The sequence below is a fragment of the Bos mutus genome, chromosome 13 (assembly GCF_027580195.1).
Source record: "Bos mutus isolate GX-2022 chromosome 13, NWIPB_WYAK_1.1, whole genome shotgun sequence".
Lineage (NCBI taxonomy): Eukaryota > Metazoa > Chordata > Mammalia > Artiodactyla > Bovidae > Bos > Bos mutus.
The window spans coordinates 59,602,687-59,617,378 of NC_091629.1; the positions used below are offsets into that span (position 1 = coordinate 59,602,687).

Sequence of the window (14,692 nt, forward strand, 5' to 3'; positions counted from 1 at the left end):
CTATTGAGAGTGTCTGCTAAATAAGAGTTCCTGGAATAGTTAATAAGACAGAAAAGCAATACTTCTAATGGAGCCAAGAAAAAGCTATTTTATGCAAAAGGTGTTCATAAAACACAGCCTTGGGATTCTATGTCAAAACGCAGTAGCAATGGCCTAAATACATCTTTTTCTTTTTCTGAGGGAAGACATCTTCAAATTATATTTACTATCATTTGCTAATCATGGTTTTATATTGCTATGTTATACATATATATTATATGTGTAGGTAGACTTAGCACAAAAAAATGGAAATTATACTCAAGCTTCCCACCTTCATATCATGCAAATACACACATGCCAATCCTCTTATAAATTCAACACAATATGTTTATAACTAAAGTGGGATCTGTAGAGGGTGAGCATCAAGAAGTGAAGAAGGAAATGTTTAGGCTTCAGAGACTCTACTTGCTCCCTTCCAGAATATTCCCTCCACGTCTCTAAAAGTGCTCTGAACGACATTTCTGCTTTTCTTTCTAATTTTCCCTCTGGGTAATCTAGGCTGTCCTTTATATTCAAGATTAAGTTTAGAATGACAAGAACCTTAATTTTATTACTTACATTTAAAACAATAAGTTTTGTTCTTAGAGCTTTTAGCATCTTTTTCTAAATAACAAGAGAAATGTAAATGCTACCAATTTCCCCACAGTTGGTTTTAAAACATAAAGCACTGTGTCTTCTATCGTTACTGTCAGTATCATGAACCCCCTGTTTGGGACACAGGACCCCTCACACCAGTTCCTCCAATGCCTCTCTTGGAAAAAGGTACATATTTTGTAAACCACAAGAGAGAATCTAAATACTAATCATAATTAACTAAGGAAAATAACATAGAAAAAAGAAAAGCAAAGAAGATAAGAGAAACAACTCATTAAACAAGGCTCTTTTTCTGAATTTAAATGGTGAAAAGAAAGCAGAAAGTTCCTCCCAGGCACCTGCAGGAACAGAGCTGGGTTCTTAAAGGTTGGACAATGGAAGCTGAGAGCCTCAGATCAAGAGGATTCTTCAGGCAGTGGCTTCAGACTCAGCGCAAGCAGGAGTCTGATCAGGAAGCAAGTAGTTGTCCAACAACGTGTCCAGCCCTAGTCAGGCCAGGAAAGCCCTTCCCACCAGGTCCAACTCCCCAAAGAAGAATTTCTGTCCTGCTATCCCCAGTTATATATGATGGGGAATCTTCCTGACTCCCTATTCCTGTGTCTAGTTTCTTTGGTAGCAGTTTTCTGCTTAGACATTCAGCACCAGCTTGGCTTCCTCTTTCAAGTTCTTCTCATTTTTCTCTTGTAGAGTATTTCCACCTTTTGAGTTTTACTTCATTATTTACACTATAACGGATGACATAAACTTTTAAAAGTCATGTAATTGCAGCTGATGCCCAAAACATAAGATCTTGTATTTTGCTGAACTATCTTTAGGCCAATTTTGAAACCAAATGATGGAAAATATACATTTATCATTAAGAAGTTAGATCTTTATAGAAAAAAAATTTTTTTTTCTGTAAATCATCAGCTTTTTCTGAAAATCTGGAAACATATTCATAGGCTTGAGGGATTTTTTTAGAACAGTTTTTTATGAGGGAAAGTTAGTTTTTCCACATTTCAGGATTTACTTCTACTCTTGTCACTGACCACATTCCCCAAAGGATTATAAATCTTTCAGAATGAATACCAGCGGATGGGAGCCAAAATATTCAATGTACAGAGCCACAAACGTTAGCCAATTGCTATTCTTTAAATACCAACTATGTCGAAGGATTTTCAAATGTCCATTCTACTTTGACCAGATGCCATAAACATCTTACTGAAGAGAAGTAGTACAAATATGCAAATATGCTCCTTTTAAATTAAATCTCCCCGAGAATGTAATTAGTTGCCAATACTTATTTTCACATTTTATCACAGATTTACGTTTGTGAGGCTTTTTAAGAGCTGGAGGAAAACATAGTAAAGTATTATTTTACTAGCTTCTGAAGGGTTTTGAAGAATGCTTCCAATAAGCTTTTCCATGTCTTGAATTAATGCGATTCCTTTGCTAGTTGTCCTCCTTCCCCTCCTGCTTCTTAAACACCTCCAACGTCTGCCGGCCTTCAGATATTTTACAGTTCATGCGCCTTTCCCTGACCAGCAGGCCCTCATGCGTGGTTGCAATTACGCTTCAAACACGATGAGACTGGATGAACGTTGCTTCTCGCTTTTCTCAAAATTTCTTCTTAAAAAATGAATAGAGGATTTTTTAAAATAATAATAATGTTTTCCTGGACTTAAATAAAATTTTTGAAATAAGTATATTACCCCATCTAGTATAGAGTAATATCCTCCCTTACTGTTGATAAAGAAGCAATACACATTGCCTAAGTTGAGATGAAGAATGTATTCAGGAGTAAAACAGAGAGAGAGCTGCCTGAAATCACTTTTGTATTCTTTCATTCAGCAAATTTGCTTACTATTTACTTAGCTAGTTGCCAAGTCTGATGCCAGGCCCTGGAGACATCCTGGGAAACAAAAACAGACTTGGGCTCTGCTTTTATGGAGCTCACAGTTTAGTAGAGAAGAACGATTTTAATTTTCTAAAGTCCATCCCAGTAAACGGAAACTTTAAGTCTGAGTGGTGCCATAAGGGAGGGGGCACAGGGCCAGGGAAACCCACACCAGGGAGGCTTTAACTGGGCCAGGGGGCATCAGGGAAGGTTCCCCTGAGGAAAGAATGCCTGGGCTGATGTCTGGACAGAAAGCAGGCTCAGGTGATTCATCAGGCGCTGTAACGGCTTCGAGTAACCCAGTTCAGGAAAGGATGCCAGAGTTGGCAGATGGCACTGTGATGGCAGACATGCTCACAGGGTCATCCCTCCTGGCGTCCTGTGAGACCCAGGGAGACAGCACGGTGGGCAGGGGTGGCAAGGGGAGCAGAGGTCACTCTGTTCCCGTCTCCACCGTCCACAATCAGAAGGTGGTGGGTAAGACCTGTGACGCAACCATCACAGCCATCCAACTGGCTTCCAAGGTGCTCAGCAGTTTTTCCTCCAAACATGCCACTCACCGAGCGAGAGCCATGACCCCTGCCAACGACTGTTTATTAATGATGACAGGGGGGCAGGGCACCCAGTGCGAGGCTTGGCTCAGAGACACTTTTCGTCTCTCAGGAGCAGAAATGGTCGAGAGTCAGAGCCCCGAGTGAGTGGCACAGAACTACATAAGTTGAGGTAGTAAAACATATCGCTTTGCCTTCTGTTTATTTGAAGACTGATTTTATGCTGAGATTCGGTACTCATAAACCTGGGCCGCAAGAGATGAGACTCAAAAGGAAATTGCAAGGAAAAAGAGAAAATATTGTTCCAGAAGAAAAAAGAAATTAGGCTCAGATTGTTGGATTACAGACTTGCTAAGAATTTTGTTTTTTTGGTTAGGAATGGTTAAGGAACAATGCAAGGATTCCCTACGCATTCTTTTTAAATCACCATGGAACATTTACAGAAATTGATGATTTACTGGAATGTTACTGCAATGAGGAAAAGTCTGTAGGAAATGTAACAGTCTTTCTAGAAAGATTCACAAGAATGAACTGAATAATTATGATAATTAATAAAAGTAGCTCAGTAAAGTGACTGGATACAAAGGAAATATTCAAAAGTGAGTAGCTGAGAATAACAAATCAAAGTATGTAATTTGAAAAAAGTTCCTATGCCAGTATTGGCAAAATAATAGTAGTAAAAATAGCTGAGTGAATCTCACAAGAAATGTGCTGCAAATCTTTGCAGGAAAAGCTATGAAGTTTTACTGAAGTATATTAAAGATTAAATAAGTGAATGGTCATACCATATTTCCTAATAGGATAATTCAACAGTATTAAAACTGTAATTTATCCAAAAATAATTTACAAATTAATGTAAGCCAACCAAAACCCTAGCAGCATTTTTTAGCTTTTAAAAAAAAAAAACTTGGCTCTGGAATCGTCAAGATGATCTGGAATGGAAAATATACAAAAAGTAGTTTAAAATATTTTAAGAAAACTCTCTGGCCAAATATTTAAATATACCAAAGCTATAATAATTAAAACAGCACAGGAATATCCAAATAAATCAATGTAGGAAGATCTGGACACAAACTCTTAAAGTGAAATGACAATATTTGATAAAAGAAGCAATTCAGATCACTGAAGGAAAGAGCGGATGAACCTGTCATCTGACTTTGATATATGACAAATTGAGAGAAATTTGCACATAACAAAGGATTAATTTGCATCAAGAATCAAAAGACATCCACACAGGAAAACAAGCAAGGTACACAATACTACTTGACATATGAAAACTCTATCAATCTCACTAACAATCAGGAACATGCAAATTCACATAAGATACATTTTTTACCCTATAAAACAAAAAAAGACTGCAGGTTAAAATTTATAACAGTAAATCTTAATCCTAGTTGAGTAATTTTAATACCCTGGGGAGATTTTAAAGACTATCAATGCCCAGACCCCATTCCAAACCAATTAAATCCAAACTTCCATGAATGGTACCTGGGCATCCGGTCTTTGTTTTGTTAAGAGCTGGGCTGATTTCATTGTGTGTCTGAGGTTGTAAACCTTTGATGTTATTACTGATAGAGTGTAAATGGATGTTTACTTTCTGAAGGGAGTTATCAAAAATTTTTTATGTGGTTGATTACTTTTCATTATATTTCCCTCTAAAATAAAATTAAAAAATGCAGTATTTCTCCAGCTTCACTGTGCACATATTCTTTTTTTAAAAACACGTCTTTACTGAGGTATAATTGATATGCAAAAATACTATATATATTTGATGCACACAATTTAATGAGGATGGACACATTCATATACCTGTGAAACCAGCACCACAATCAAGACAATTAATATACTCATCAACTCCCAAAGTTTCTCTATGCCTCCCCATTTTTTGTATGCTAATAGAGCATGGCAACCCGCTCCAGTATTCTTGCCTGGAGAATCCCATGGACAGAGGAGCCTGGCAGGTTAAAGCCCACGGGGTCACAGAGTTAGACACGACTGAAGCGACTCACACACGGCACAACACAATGTGAGATCTCCCCCTTACATTTTTTAAGTGTAAACAGCATTGTTAACTACAGGTTCAATGTTACAGAACTCGTTCACCTTTCATAACTGAACTTTTACACCCCTTGAACAACAACTCCCCATGAGAACTATCAACATTTGAAATGTGCGTACTCTTTCACGCAAGCAATTCTATTTCAAACAATTCATCCTATGGAAATACATACAACGTCCAAAGCATACGTAAAAATATTTGCGGCTGCATCGTCAGAACAAAAATTGATTTGGGGAGAAAATCTAAAAGGTTACCAACAAAGGAATTGTTAAATTACTGATATATGTATAATGAAATACTATGGAGCAATTAAAAGGAGTAAGGTATATATGAAAGATCACCAAGACAGAGTATGAAATATTAAGACTAAAGGTACAATGTAGAATCATAGTCTGACTGCATTTTACATATGAAAGTTACATATGTGTATATATATACACAAACATCTGGAGGGCGTTCACTTTTATTCTTTGGCATGGCTTGAATAGGTACAATGAGCATATGTCAATGTGTTATTTTATAATACTCTAAATACAGAGGAGATAAAGGATGGACCAGAAGAGGAACACAAGCCTCTGCCAGGCTCTGTGTGTCATGGAAGTATCAGCAGGGCATTGCCAGCCAGACCAAGAGCTGGATTAGAATCCACAGCCACTGCCAGCAGGAAGCTCAAAGGCTAGTGGATGAAAAAGGGACAGAGGATTTCTAGATATATGTGAAGTGAAACATCATTTATACCAAATCTGGTACCTCTTACTCCTCAACCCCTACACTTAGAAATTCTTCAGCATTCAAACTTCTATAACATGTGTTTTTAACCCAAAAAAGTGAAGCAATCCACTGGATTACATAATCAGGAACTAGACAAAAACTTCTTTTCTCTATTTAGCCTCTCAAATAACTTTGGGTTGGAGGCATGCTTTGAGGAATAAAAAATATTGTTGTTGCAAACACATCAGTCAGCAAACTCCCTGAACAGATCTGTTACATTTTCAGATCATTACACAAAACTGCCTTAGATATCAATAATCTTTCTAATCAAAAATCATATGAATTGCTAGATGGCAGTGTGTATGCTCTAATTATGCTCTACCCGGATTAGTTAGTGGTACATGTTCTTGAGAGAATGAATAGAGTTAAACTTTAAGAGACCTCCCTAGAGACTTTTCATATGGTCATTTTTCAGTAGTTAAGTGGATGTGATTGCATAATGTGAGCTAGGAGCCATATATATGGTTATGATTCAGTGGTGTATTTACCATACTCATATAGTTATCTTTGCTTTTTCTCCACTCTTATTTATGATTGCCCAGAGGCAAAGCAAGTTTAAAGCTCAAAAACTGAAAACAAGTTACTGTTGTATCTGTAGAGCTCAGAGGGCAAGTCCCCTTCACCACTTCCACTGTCTCTTCTGCTATAAAAATAAAAGATGATTAATCCTTCTTAGTGGGCATTATACAAGTCACACATCTCAATCTGAATAAGTAAAATTATTACACTACACCATTTAGGGGTTTCTCTGGTGGCTCAGACAGTAAAGAATTTGCCTGCAATGCAAGAGACCAAGGTTCGATTCCGAGTTGGGAAGGTCCCCTGGGGAAGGGAATGGCTACCCACTCCAGTATTCTTGCCTGGAGAACCCCATGGACAGAGAAGTCTGGCAGGCTGCAGTTCATACAGTTGCAAAGAGTTGTATACAACTGAGCGACTAACACTTCCACTTCACAGTATTTAAGAAAATGTAAATGCAGACTCTGCTGAGTAGGAATTTCATTAGAAAACGGAATTGAAATATCTTCTGATGACTATCAGGTAACTTTTTTTAAAGTCCTCCCACTCTTTTCATCTTGGAGACTATTTTCAAAATCAACTCATAACAATGTCAAAACATATGCATTAACTTAAAGCATGTTTCTCAGGAAAATGGTACTAATTTTCCTTCTCAACTACTGGAGTTTATCTGGATGCATAAGCAGTGACCACTGTTTCCCATTTTTGGAAGATTCTTTTTAATAATAATAACACTGCTCTTTCACATTCTTTCCATCTCTTTAAGTAAAAAGCTAGTGCACCCTGATCCTGCCTCCCAAAAATGAACACTGAATTCCTTTGTGCAGAAGTAGTCCATGCGTACCTAGTCACTTACTCAGAGTGAAAAAAAAAACAGAGAGAAAATAGGCGTGTTCAACAGTGAGGCCTTTGGGTCCCCTGGGCTCTGAGCTTCTGGACAGAGGGACAGAGCAACCAGGCAACGAGCAATAACCATAGACCCTGGACGCCTTCCCGGCCCACAGCCACCTTCTGTGTGGCCTGGAGTGAAGTATTTCTCAACTTTTCCACCAATGAAACAGGGATCACACTACCTGCCACTCCATCCCCAAAACCAAGTAATGGGAAAGGAATTTAATTAACTGTAATTGACACAAAGTACATCAAAATTCCTCTGATGAAAAACCATATAACTCCCAGCTTCCACTTAGGAGAACTCTCTAACCAATGAAGGCCGTGTGTGTGTGTGTGTGTGTGTGTGTGTGTGTATGTCTATGTGTGTGTCTTAATCAATTCGTGGAAGATCATGCAGGAACTGAGCCCCACAAATGCAGTCTTTAACAAAGGTTTTCAAGTCTGAAAATGTCTTTGCCAAGAATACTCCTCCAGAGAGGAAATCGAAACATTCCAGGGAAGGAGCCTGGAAAGTCTCTTCAGAAGCCTCCTGGGATTTCTGATGTGACATCCTTTATTAATAGATGTTGCCCTGAAGTAGAGTCCTTGTCACTGCTGAGCTGGGGAACCACCATGTATCTTCACATCTCATGGCCTGAGGATACAGAGCTTGTGGATACATAACAGAAGAGGAACCAGCAAGATCCTTGGCTCACATGAAAGGTGAAACCCACACAAGTTTAACCACATAGAATAAATAAAGTAGTCACTAGCTCTCACCACACATCATGGATGGCAGGAGAGGATTAATATGTGATGCCTTGCCATGATCATAAGCTGTCACTCAGCAGTCCACACCAGCCACTCTCTGCTGAGTGACCTGTGATCAGATGCCATGGTCACCCTTCTAGAACTTGGGAACAAAGTTTGCCCCAGCATCATACTCTAGGCTGCTACCACATTTCTGAATTTAACAAGCCCTTCTTTCCCCAGCCTTCATATATCTAGCTCTTCACAGTGTTAACATGTAGGAGTTATCAATTGAAGAGAAAATGACTTTAAAATAAACATTTTTTTTTCTCTTCAGTTTCAAAAACTTTAATTTTTTGTCTTCCTTTAATTAATCTTTTTAATCCACTAACTGGTTGCATAAAATAACCAAATAAAATGTTACCACTTTTTAAAGATTTTTTTTTAATGTGGACCATTTTTAAAGTCCTTATTGAATTTGTTACAATATTGTTTGTGTTTTGGTTTTTTTGGCCACAAGGCAATGCAGGATCCTAACTCCCTGACAAGGAATCAAACCCACACCTCCTGCATTGTAAGGCGAAGTCTTAACCACTGGACTGCTAGGGAAGTCCCAAATGTTACTTTCTTTAAGAAAAAAAAAAAAAAAAGGACCAAAAAAGCAATCTGCTTATAAGGTGGCAAACTAATATTTAAAGGCTACCATTTAACATAAATATTTTGATTCATAAACAGTGTTGGTTGTATGTACTAATTCAAGCACTGTAGCTTCTGGTTAGCTTGTTAAGAGGTCACATTCAATCATGAATAAAAAGACACAAACAGGCTCATCTGCTCCACATTTTCCTAAGCCTTTCATTCCTCTACCAAAAAGGTAACCCCATTTCTAACCAATAATTGGAGCGTCAACCCTTTATTTCCAACTATCGTATGGATCTTTCTATTTGGATATTTCACTCTTTCCAAACTTAATCTGCACCACCCCAGACCCTCCTGAGAAACTGGCCTGGCTTCTCTCTTGGCCCTTTCCTGACTGCTCCCAAGAACACTACTCCATTCCACGGCCCCAACACCCTCCATCAGGGCCACAGGTCACTGGCTTCCGGTCTTTCCACTGGGATTCATTTTGCAAACCACCTGCTGCTGAACTCAGCTTTTTAAAGCAATGCTTTTGTCTGCCTGTTTCCCCAGGGTGGACCTGGATCAAAATCTCAGGTGCAGAAACAGTCATCCTGCAGGGAGGAGTTACGCCTGGGGAAGTGGCCCTGGGGAACACACCCTGGATTCCTCCATTAGGGCAGCAAGTACTCAAGAATAAGTCCAGAGGAACAAAGCACTTCCCAGAAGGGCTCCAAATCTGCTTGCTAATGTCATCCCAGATGAGCCTGGGGCTTCGGGGGCAGAGGTCTTATCCTCAAATGACATCCCTCCAAAATGCCCATAGCCAAGACATGGAAGCAACCTAGATGTCCATCAGCAGATGAATGGATAAGAAAGCTGTGGTACATATACACAATGGAGTATTACTCAGCCATTAAAAAGAATACATTTGAATCAGTTCTAATGAGGTGGATGAAACTGGAGCCTATTATACAGAGTGAAGTAAGCCAGAAGGAAAAACATAAATACAGTATACTAACGCATATATATGGAATTTAGAAAGATGGTAACAATAACTCTGTATACGAGACAGCAAAAGAGACACTGATGTATAGAACAGTCTTATGGACTCTGTGGGAGAGGGAGAGGGTGGGAAGATTTGGGAGAATGGCAATGAAACATGTAAAATATCATGTAGGAAATGAGTTGCCAGTCCAGGTTCGATGCACGATGCTGGATGCTTGGGGCTGGTGCACTGGGACGGCCCAGAGGGATGGTATGGGGAGGGAGGAGGGAGGAGGGTTCGGGATGGGGAACACATGTATACCTGTGGTGGATTCATTTTGATATTTGGCAAAACTAATACAATTATGTAAAGTTTAAAAATAAAATAAAATTAGGAAAAAAAAAATTTGAAGAAAAAGAAAAAAAAAAATGCCCATAGAGTAGATAAAGCAGGATTCTAAAGCCAGCCTCTGAGATCCCTTCCAGCTATCTAAAAGTTCACCAACCATTTTCTAGTCTCCTCTATGTTCTCTTGAATTTCCCGATCCTATAGTTTTAAATTCCATATCCAAACCACCTTCAACCCACAAAGAAATGGATTCCAACAGGCTTTCAATTCTGGATCCAGAAATTCATTCTTCAGTTTTAAGGATACTTACACCAAGGCAGTTGGAGAAGGCAATGGCAGACCTACTCCAGTACTCTTGCCTGGAAAATTCCATGGACAGAGGAGCCTGGTAGGCTGCAGTCCATGGGGTCGCTAAGTCGGGCACGACTGAGCAACTTCACTTTCACTTTTCACTTTCATGCACTGGAGCAGGAAATGGCAACCCACTCCAGTGTTCTTGCCTGGAGAATCCCAGGGACAGAGGAGCCTGGTGGGCTGCCGTCTATGGGGTCGCACAGAGTTGGACACGACTGAAGTGACTTAGCAGCACACCAAGGCAGTAACACTGTGTGGATCACAATAAGCTGTGGAAAATTCTGAAAGAGATGGGAATACCAGACCACCTGACCTGCCTCTTGAGAAACCTATATGCAGGTCAGGAAGCAACAGTTAGAACTGGACATGGAACAACAGACTGGTTCCAAATAGGAAAAGGAATACATCAAGGTTGTATATTGTCACCCTGCTTATTAAACTTATATGCAGAGTACATCATGAGAAACGCTGGACTGGAAGAAGCACAAGCTGGAATCAAGATTACCAGGAGAAATATCAATCACCTCAGATATGCAGATGACACCACCCTTATGGCAGAAAGTGAAGAGGAACTAAAAAGCCTCTTGATGAAAGTCAAAGAGGAGAGTGAAAAAGTTGGCTTAAAACTCAACATTCAGAAAACTAAGATCATGGCATCTGGTCCCATCACTTCATGGGAAATAGATGGGGAAGCAGTGGAAGCAGTGGCAGACTTTATTTTTGGGGGCTCCAAAATCACTGCAGATGGTAACTGCAGCCATGAAATTAAAAGACGCTTACTCCTTGGAAGGAAAGTTATGACCAACCTAGATAGCATATTCAAAAGCAGAGACATTACTTTGCCAACAAAGGTCCGTCTAGTCAAGGCTATGGTTTTTCCAGTGGTCATGTATGGATGTGAGAGTTGGACTGTGAAGAAAGCTGAGCGCCGAAGAATTGATGCTTTTGAACTGAGTGTTGGAGAAGACTCTTGAGAGTCCCTTGGACTGCAAGGAGATCCAACCAGTCCATTCTAAAGGAGATCAGCCCTGGGTGTTCTTTGGAAGGACTGATGCTAAAGCTGAAACTCCAATACTTTGGCCACCTCATGTGAAGAGCTGACTCATTGGAAAAGACTCTGATGCTGGGAGGGATTGGAGGCAGGAGGAGAAGGGAACGACAGAGGATGAGATGGCTGGATGGCATCACCGACTCGATGGACGTGAGTTTGAATAAACTCTGGGAGTTGATGATGGACAGGGAGGCCTGGCATGCTGTGATTCATGGGGTCACAAAGAGTCGGACACGACTGAGCAACTGAACTGAACTGAACAACAAGGCAGAGGTCCCCAACCTCTGAAATCTAATGCCTGATGATCTGAGGTGGAGCTGATGTAATAATAATAGAAATACAGTACACAATAAATGCAGTGCGCTGGAATCATCCCCAAACCACCCTCCCATTCCTGGTTCATAGAAAAATTGTCTTCCACGAAACCTTTCCCTGATGCCAAAAAGGCTGGGGACTACTGCACTAAGGTGTATGAAATGTAGATCTACTTATAATTATGATCTTTTAACATTTTTTATCATGTTACTAAAGAGTACCTGCATGCATGTGTGCTAAGTCACTTCAGTCATGTCCGATTCTTTGCGACCCTATGGACTGTAGTCTGCCAGGCTCCCCAGAATCCCCAGATGGGATTCTCCAGTCAAGAATCCTGGAGTGGGTTGCTGTGCCCTCCTCCAGAGGAACTGCCCAACCCAGGGATCAAACCCTCATCTCTTACATCTCTTGCATTGGCAGGTGGGTTCTTTACCACTGATACCACCTGGGAAGCCCAAAGAGTACCTACTTATATTAACAATATTAGAATACTTGTGATGAAGAAATCCACATTTCCAAGACACAACAAATCCCCCAACTTGCCTCCTATCTCACAAAGGTGCCCAATACATTTCTGACTTAGAAATGAGTAAAACTTGCTGTATTTTTAGTGTTAGTGTGGGGTATAGACCTTAGCAACTGTTTCCCCCAATCACTGATACTCACATATAGCAAAATATTTTTGTTGCAAGATTTTGAAGCAACCATGAATAGGGAGAAGATAATATTCATACAAATGTGGCAAGGAAACAATACGTCTCCAAGGAGAAGGGGTCAAGAAAGGGAGGAGAAGGGGGAGCAAGAGAAGGTGGAGAACGACACCAACAGCAGAGGGAACAGCACTATTCTCAAGGAGCTGAGAGTGAAGGATGGTCTGGCCCCTTGGGAAGCTCATTTTGTCACTGTCCCTCCTGAGCAAAAGATTGAGAGGCAAGCCTGTGCTCATTTGAAGACATCCTGCAAGATTCAGAAATGAGATTAATCAGCTGTAGCTAATGAGATAGACAAGCTGTGAGAAGGTAAGTACAGAAGGTAGCTGAATAAGGAGCTTATTACTTCATTTAGAATTGAAGCCCAGAGTCACCAGTGATGTGGGGGGAAAGACATTGGAAGGTTGGGGAATAAAAATGCAATGTATCCATTAGTTTAAAAATTAAATTGTGTTCTAAAACTCCAGATTAAAAGAATATACACAGATGTAAAATGTCCAAGTTGAAATGGATGTGTGTCAAAGCCAAATCATTAAAGACTTAGTCCCTTTATCATGTGCCAAGATCTGAGCTCATAGCTCTGGATAAATACTAAGCTGTATCACTCATTTACTTGTTTGGCTATTAATGAACTCATCAAAACTTTTTCAACAATCACAGACATTGCTGTACTTGGAAAATGGTAAGTGAAGAGTCAGGTCAACATGAACATTTCTCTGCTGGAAGAAGTCTAAATTTACATAATTTTGTAAATTACTGTATCAGATTTATTTATTTTGAGATTATCTAGAGATGTTCAAATTTGCATTTCATAGATTTTTCATATCCTTTTGTGTCTCCACAGAAAAACATTTAACTGTGTTGAAAATCCTGAAAGCTTTTGTAGATATACTTTTTCTTTTATTGGCTATGTTAAGAATATTTACCTGTGGGGAACTATAATAATTTCAAGCCATTTACTGTCTGGCCAAAAGTATCACATTTGCACATGAATTACTGAGGGGTAACTTGTGTGAGTTTGAGTAGCACTTCATCAATACACGCTTTCCTGAGCTGTTCTGGGAGCGCAACAGTGCATCTCTTTTTGATCCACCACTATATGCATTTATCCCAAATAGTTGAAAAATGCAAGCTAGTGACTCAATAATGAGACACTCTTAGCGGTGTTCATGGGGAGGATACTGTGGAGGACATGGGGCACCACCAACCCACTGTCTGCCCCCTTACGCTCTTGAGGAGGAAATTCTTTCTGTTCTTAGCACCAGGATCAGTTACACTCATTGGCAAGGGGGTTGTTTTTACCTTATGATGGAAAGAGTCCCTCACTGTATGAACTCACTGTATTTCTTCCTTTTATTGGTTACCAGAATCTTAAAGCAAAAGCTGAAGACCATCTGTGCGGGTCATTAGACTCCCCACCTTATGTTGTTTATAATAATAATGTGCAGTAGAAAGATTTATCATTGCTAACAGGGGCTGAGCCCTTCATGCTAAAGCACTTAGATGTGTTAGATCTCACCTAATACTAATAATAATCCTAAAAGGTGAGATCTTTTATCTTGCCATCTGGAACAATTAGGAGACCAAAGCTTACAGAGGATGGCCAGCACCCCCAAGGCTGCTGAGATAGTAGGTGGTGGAAGCCCAACTCAGTTGAAGACTTGTTGACATTGAAGGTTGTCTTTCTAACTGCTCCATTATTCTGCCTTCTGACCTGGCTGATGCTTCTGCTGTTTGGACTCTTTATCTCGTTTTATTAATGAAAAAAAGTTAACAGACCCAAATTCTATGCATAAACACCAGGGCTCTTCCAAATCTTCTTCCAGAGGCCGTGTCCAAGCCCCAGTGCCTGACTCAAGTGTTGGTGGCAGACATCTCTGTGGCCAGAGCGTCCTCAGATAACACTCTCCTTGTGCGTAGAGGCCATGGGTGGCCCTGTGATTCAGGAAAGGCCAGGAAGGTCTCCAGAGTCTGCACATGGCTGCCCTGCCTGCAGGACTGGCCACTGTGCTGATTGGGTGGTTTGTGCACAAAGACTCCTGCCAAGGTGGGGGCAGAACTGTGGGACCGAAACGTCAGCCTGTGCTCCACAAGACTGCCTCCAAATTCCCAGCAAATGTGAATCTTCCAGATTCCAGAATAAGAAACTGGAATTCCCAGAAGTTCTCAGGAATTCCTGAAATCATGTTATTTCATATGTGTTGCTAAATTTTATTTATTTACATGCAACTAAATAGTAAGGATGACTATAATGGTAAATTATTTCTGTAATAAAC

The 14,692-nt window shown here is 40.1% G+C and overlaps 1 protein-coding gene across 8 annotated transcripts in view; it reads right to left on the reverse strand.

Annotated features, from left to right (window-relative positions):
- Window positions 1–14,692, reverse strand: part of ODAD2 (outer dynein arm docking complex subunit 2) — a 167,181-nt gene that overhangs the window by 101,305 nt on the left and 51,184 nt on the right. The window lies entirely within an intron of this gene.